Source organism: Saimiri boliviensis, chromosome 4 (assembly GCF_048565385.1).
Source record: "Saimiri boliviensis isolate mSaiBol1 chromosome 4, mSaiBol1.pri, whole genome shotgun sequence".
NCBI lineage: Eukaryota > Metazoa > Chordata > Mammalia > Primates > Cebidae > Saimiri > Saimiri boliviensis.
In genome coordinates, this window is record NC_133452.1 from 164,713,175 (window position 1) to 164,719,460 (window position 6,286).

A 6,286-nucleotide genomic window follows, 5' to 3' on the forward strand; every position below is an offset into this window, starting at 1 on the left:
AGCCTTGCAGTTTATGTTACAGTTTCCCCGAGGCTGTTAACCGAGGACGCAAACCAGGAGTAGAGTCACAAAGATGGGGTGCCGCCTACCTTGAAAGAAGCACCTGGAAAGATCTGGAAGACAGGATTCTGAAGCACACTGGCAGCGCTATCACCCACGAAGATGTGGCCAGCTAGTGGGAGAAATGCTTTGAAAGTGGTGGCCTTGTGTGATTGGAGAAGACAGCAGCGAGAGAAAGTACTGTGGGAGGTTTCCCAGTTCTTGCATCAGTTTCTGATTTGGAATCAGCTAAGAGTAAATCTCCTAGTGTTGGGCTGGAGTGCAGTGGCACGATCTTGGCTCACTGCAGCCTCTGCCTCCTGAGTCTGAGCAATTCTCCTGCCTCAGCCTCCCGAGTAGCTGGGACCATGGTTGTGCACCACCATGCCCGGCTAATTTTTGTAGTTTTAGTAGAGGCAGGGTTTCACATGTTGGCCCGGCTGGTCTTTTTTTTTTGAAACGACTTTCGCTCTTGTTACCCAGGCTGGAGTGCAATGGCGCGATCTCAGCTCACCGCAACCTCCGCCTCCTGGGTTCAAGCAATTCTCCTGCCTCAGCCTCCTGAGTAGCTGGGATTACAGGCACGCGCCACCATGCCCAGCTAATTTTTTGTATTTTTAGTAGAGACGGGGTTTCACCATGTTGACCAGGATGGTTTCTATCTCTCGACCTCGTGACCCACCCGCCTCGGCCTCCCAAAGTGCTTGGATTACAGGCTTGAGCCACCGCGCCGGCGGCCAGGCTGGTCTTGAACTCGTGACCTCAAGTAATCCATCTGCCTTGGCTTCCCAAAGTGCTGGGATTACAGGTGTGAGCCCATCTCTTTAATTTCCCTTTTCTCTCATACATTGACTCTATCTGGCTACTCACCATTCTTCCTTTTCCTGAATAATGCCTGGTTGCCTTTCTGTGTGTTTTCTGTTCATTTCTCTAGCTTCTCTATTTTACGAAGCTCTATCTTGTCTTTCCGTCTGGGCTGTTACAAGTTCATAAGACAATACCTTCCTCCCTGAGCTAAGAATGAAATGTAGTAATTAATGCAAAAGGACCATCACAGTGACTAGGCATGTAATAGGTACTCATTAAAATGTTAGTTCTACAAGCCCAGCTAATTTTGTATTTTTAGTAGAGACAGGATTAAAAAAAAAAAAAAAAAGTTCTAAGCCTGCTCACACCTGTAATCCCAGCACTTTGGGAGGCCAAGGCAATGGATTGCTTGAGCTCAGGAGTTTGAGACCAACTCAAGATTAGCCTAGGCTGCATGGTGAAACCCTATCTCGAACAAAAATACAAAAAATTAGTCAGACGTGGTGACGCGTACTTGTGATCACAGCAACTCATGAGGTGTGGGAGGATCATTGGCGTCCTCTGGGAAGTTAAGGCTGCAGTGAGCTGAGATTGTGCTACTACACTTCAGCCTGGGTGACCGAGCAAGACCCTATCTCAATTAAAGATAAAAAAAACCTCACTAAAGGAGTCCCCAACACCCAGGTCACGTTCCGGTTCGTTGCTTGTTCAGAACTGGGCTATACAGTAGGAGGTGAATGACAAGTGAATGAGTGAAGCGCCCATCTATATTTCCAGCTGCTCCCCATCACACGCATTGCCGCCTGAGGTCCACCTCCTGTCAGATTAGCAGCGGCATTAGATTCTCATAGGAGCTCAAACCTTAATGTGAACTGCTCATGCAAGACATCCAGATTGCGTGCTCCTCGTGGGAATCTAGTGTCTGACGACCTGTCACTGTCTCCCATCACCCCCAGATGAGTATTTGAGTGACATCTGTAAGCCTCACTGTGCTGTGCCTCTTATACTCATACACTCTGTATCCTAGTTAATGAGACATTTTATGTAAATCCCACCCAGTGAGTCTAGTCTAGTTGCCCGAAGACAACCTCAGAATCCCACTGATTTTACATTATGGTGAGTTCTATAATAATGTAATCATATATTACAATGTAATAATAATAGAAATAAAGTGCACAATAAATGTAATGTCCTTGAATCATCCCCAAACCATCCCCTCCACTGTCTGTGGAAAATTCATCTTCCACAAAACTGGTGCCTGGTGCCAAAAAGCTTTGGAAGTGCTGCTCTAAGGGGAATCATACGCTCTGCCTCTTTTTGAATCCAAACTTTTCTGAGCCCTTAGATGCCAAATAAGTGCGAAAACTTGGAGACTTCTTTCTGAGTGCTTTATTTTGTCTTTGTCTCTGTCTCTTGATTTTATCTTTTTTCATTTACTTTCAGGTCTTTTTCTATTTCCCAGGATTCCTTTCATTCAATTCATCCTCATCCAGACAGACTTGGAGGACTAGCCTCAAGGGGACTGACATAAGCTGAGGAAGGTAAACCATGAGGAAGTTTAGGTGACCCTAAAGCATATTCCCTGAATAGACTGAATCTGACCTGAGTGGGTTAAATCTATAAGCCTCGTTGTGCTGTACCTTTTATACTCCTCAGCTCTGTATCCTGGTTAATACGACATTTTCTGTAAATCCTGCCCAACGAGTCATGTAGACTCAGGTTTCGATTTAGAGAAGGTAGTTTTAAAAAATTCATTATCTGCTCAAATAAGCACATAAAACCTTGTATAGCCCCTTATAGTCCCTCCTCTTCTGCAGCTGAAGAACCATATCTTTCAGTTAACAGAAAGCATATTGTCAGTTTATTAATCAACAACTGTTTGTTGATATGTGTAAGATAACAGAAGCTCTCAAATGGGAGAAACTTTTGCAAGTGAAAGAAAAAAGTAGAAAATAAAAATAAAAAGCAGATAAAACATAGTTAAGAAATAACTTCTGGTTCAATGGAATTGTTTTGTAAGACATGGGTGGCTCTTCTTTGTGGAGGGCAACCATATAGTACCTTAACATCAAGCTAGCCAAAAATCTAGGTACACATTCTGGAACACAATTGGGGTGGTTTAAATCTATTCATTTGGCGAGCAGCAGACTCTCACCAAGGGATTTTGTATGTGTGGGAAATCATGCCCCCAAATTGCTTTGGAAGAGAGAAGCAGCAGTTCGCAAAACAGATAGGACTCTATACCCTGAGACAGCAGTCGCCAACCTTTTTGAGACCAGGGACTGGTTTCATGGAAGACAATTTTTCCACAGACTGGTGAGGTTAGGTGGTTTTGGGATGAAACTGTTCCACCTCAGATCGTCAAGCATTAGATTTCATAAGGAGCACACAACCTAGATCCCTCGCATGTCCGGTTCATAATAGGGTTCGAGTTCCTATGAGAATCTGATCTGACAGGAGGTGGAACGCAGGTGGTAATACTCGGTCGCCTGCCACTCACCACCTGCTATGACGGGCCGCACGTCAGTACCAGTCTGTGCCTTGAAGGTTGGGGACTCCTTCCCTAAGAGAAGAGTGAATTAGTTTTTTGTTGTTGCTGTAACAAATTACCACAACTGAGTGTATTAAACAATATATTAATAAATGTAATATCTCAAAGTTCTGTGGTCAGAAGTTTAACCTGGTTTCATTATGTTGGTAGCATGTTTCCCTTTTGGAGAATCTGTTTCCTTACTCTTTCCAGCTTCTAGGATTCATACATTCCTTGGCTTATGACCCTCTTTTGTCTTCAAAACAGGCAATTAAAGATCAGTTCCTTCTCATGCCACTTCTCTCTAATCCTCTGTCATTCCATTGCTCTCTGAAACAGCAGAGAAAGGTTGTTTGCTTTTAAGGATTCATGTGATTAAATTAGGCTCACCTGGATAACCCAGGATAATCTTTCTATCTCAAATCTCTAATCACATCTGCAAAGTCATTTTTGCCATGCAAAGTAATATATTCACAGGTTCCCAGGATTAAAATATGAATATTTTGGAGGGGGCATTATTCTGCCTATGCAGAATATTAATTACACTTTCACCATTTTCCTACTTTCTTGACTGATTTTTGTCAGGATTTAGAAAATTATAAATTTCCCAAGAAATGCCAGGAAGGAATTTGTATATGGAAACACTGCAATACAGCCTGGAAAGTGCTATGGACAGTTGCATGGACCTCAGAGTAAGAAAATCTAACATAGGCTTCAGGCTGGGGAAAGCTTTATAGACAATGAAAATCATAAATAGGTTTTTGAAGAATATGTAATAGTTATCCTTGTGAAAGTTATGGGAAGACAGGGAGAGAGAATCGAAGTCATTTTAGGAGTTGAAGTTAATTCACAGGCATGTGATTAAACTGAGACACACAAATTTCATTTTTAGGGGGAAGTTAAAAATAGTAGGAGTTCAAGTGTAGGAGGAGAGGGATATAAACTTTGAGAGTTAAGCATGGGACCTGTGTAAGTCTATTCTCATGCTGCTAATAAAGACATACCTGAGATTTGGTAACTTATAAAGGAAAGAGCTTTAATTGACTCACAGTTCAGGATGGCTAGGGAGACCTCAGGAACTTAAAATCATGGCAGAATGGGAAGCAAACATGCCCTTCTTCACATGGTGGCAGTAAGGAGAAGTGCCAAGCAGCAGGCGAAATAGTCCCCTATAAAACCATCAGATTTAGTGAGAATTCACCATCCTGAGAACAACACGAGAGTGACTGACTTCCATGATTAAATTACCTCCCACAGGGGCTCTCCCACAGCAGGTGGGAATTATGGGAACTATAATTCAAGATGAGATTTGGGTGGGGACACAGCCAAACCGTATCAGACACAACATTAAAGTATAAGAAGCTTTGACATTTAAGACAAAATTGGGAAGTGCTTGAAGGGTTGTAAATAATGGCATCACAAGAAAAAAAATGTGTTTTTAAGACAACTTCAAAGGCTACAATACAGAGTATACATTAAAACACAATCGATAGATTAAAATAAAATAAACAGGGTAAACAGGGATATGGTTTGAGAACTTGCATAGTTATCACAGTGAGAAACATTACGGTGACTTCAACTAAGTGAAACAACAAAAACACTCATATACAGCTACCGCGAATGCAAGAGTGTGGCATTATCTAGTTGAAGATAACACTTTTCTTACTCGCAATTTTGTAGTCACTTGACAGGTTCTTCCTCTGCTGTCCAGAAAAGCCAATGCAGTGACAACAGCAGGTTTTGCAGCAAAAAAAAAAAAAAAAAAAAAAAAATTTAATAATTGCAGGGCCACCCAAATAGAAGGACAAAGGATAATCCACCTCCCTGAGAATTTGGAGGCCCTGGTTTTTCCAGGATAGTTTGGTGGACAGGGGTTTGGGACTGGGGAATACTAACTTGTTGGGTCAGGGATGATATCATGGCGGGTTGAAACTGTCTTCTTGCACTGAGTCAGTACCCGGATCAGGGGGTCATGAGACCAGTTGAACCAGTTTAAAAAAAAAAAATTAATATGGGTTACCTGTCCAGGTGGTGTCAGCTGGTTCATCAAAATACAGGGTCTCAAAAACGGGTCAAACACCAATCTTAGGCTTTACAACAATGACGTTATCTATAGGAGCGACTGAGGAGGATATAAATCTTGTGACTTCCAGCTACATTATTCCTGAATCATAATTTTAACCTTGTGCCTAATTTGTTAGTTTTATAAAGGTTGTTTCAGTCCCTTAGCGGGGAGGGTTTACTTTCGGGAAGCAGCTGTTACCATCTTTGTTTTTTTTTTTTTTTTTTTTTTTTTTTTTTGAGACGGAGTTTCACTCTTGTTACCCAGGCTGGAGTGCAATGGCGCGATCTCGGCTCACCGCAACCTCCGCCTCCTGGGTTCAGGCAATTCTCCTGCCTCAGCCTCCTGAGTAGCTGGGATTACAGGCACGCGCCACCATGCCCAGCTAATTTTTGTATTTTTAGTAGAGACGGGGTTTCACCATGTTGACCAGGATGGTCTTGATCTCTTGACCTCGTGATCCACCCACCTCGGCCTCCCAAAGTGCTGGGATTACAGGCTTGAGCCACCGCGCCCGGCCACCATCTTTGTTTTAAAATTAAACTATAAATTCCTCCATAGTTAGCTTGGCATCTGCCCAGGAATGAACAAGGACAGCTTGTGAAGTTAGAAGCAAGATAGTCAGCTATGTTAGCTTGTTTCACTGTCGTAATTTTTGCAAAGATGGTTTCAATTCCACTCATTTTTCTATAGAAAATGCATGCTTATGTGTACCAGGATACACATTCAGGAACGTTTAAAGTGGCATCAGTTGTAGTAACTGAAGGCTAGATATAAGAGAATAGCCATCAATGGCAATAAGGTTATACAAACTGTGAGATGTTCATACATGGAAGTCTGCACTGCAA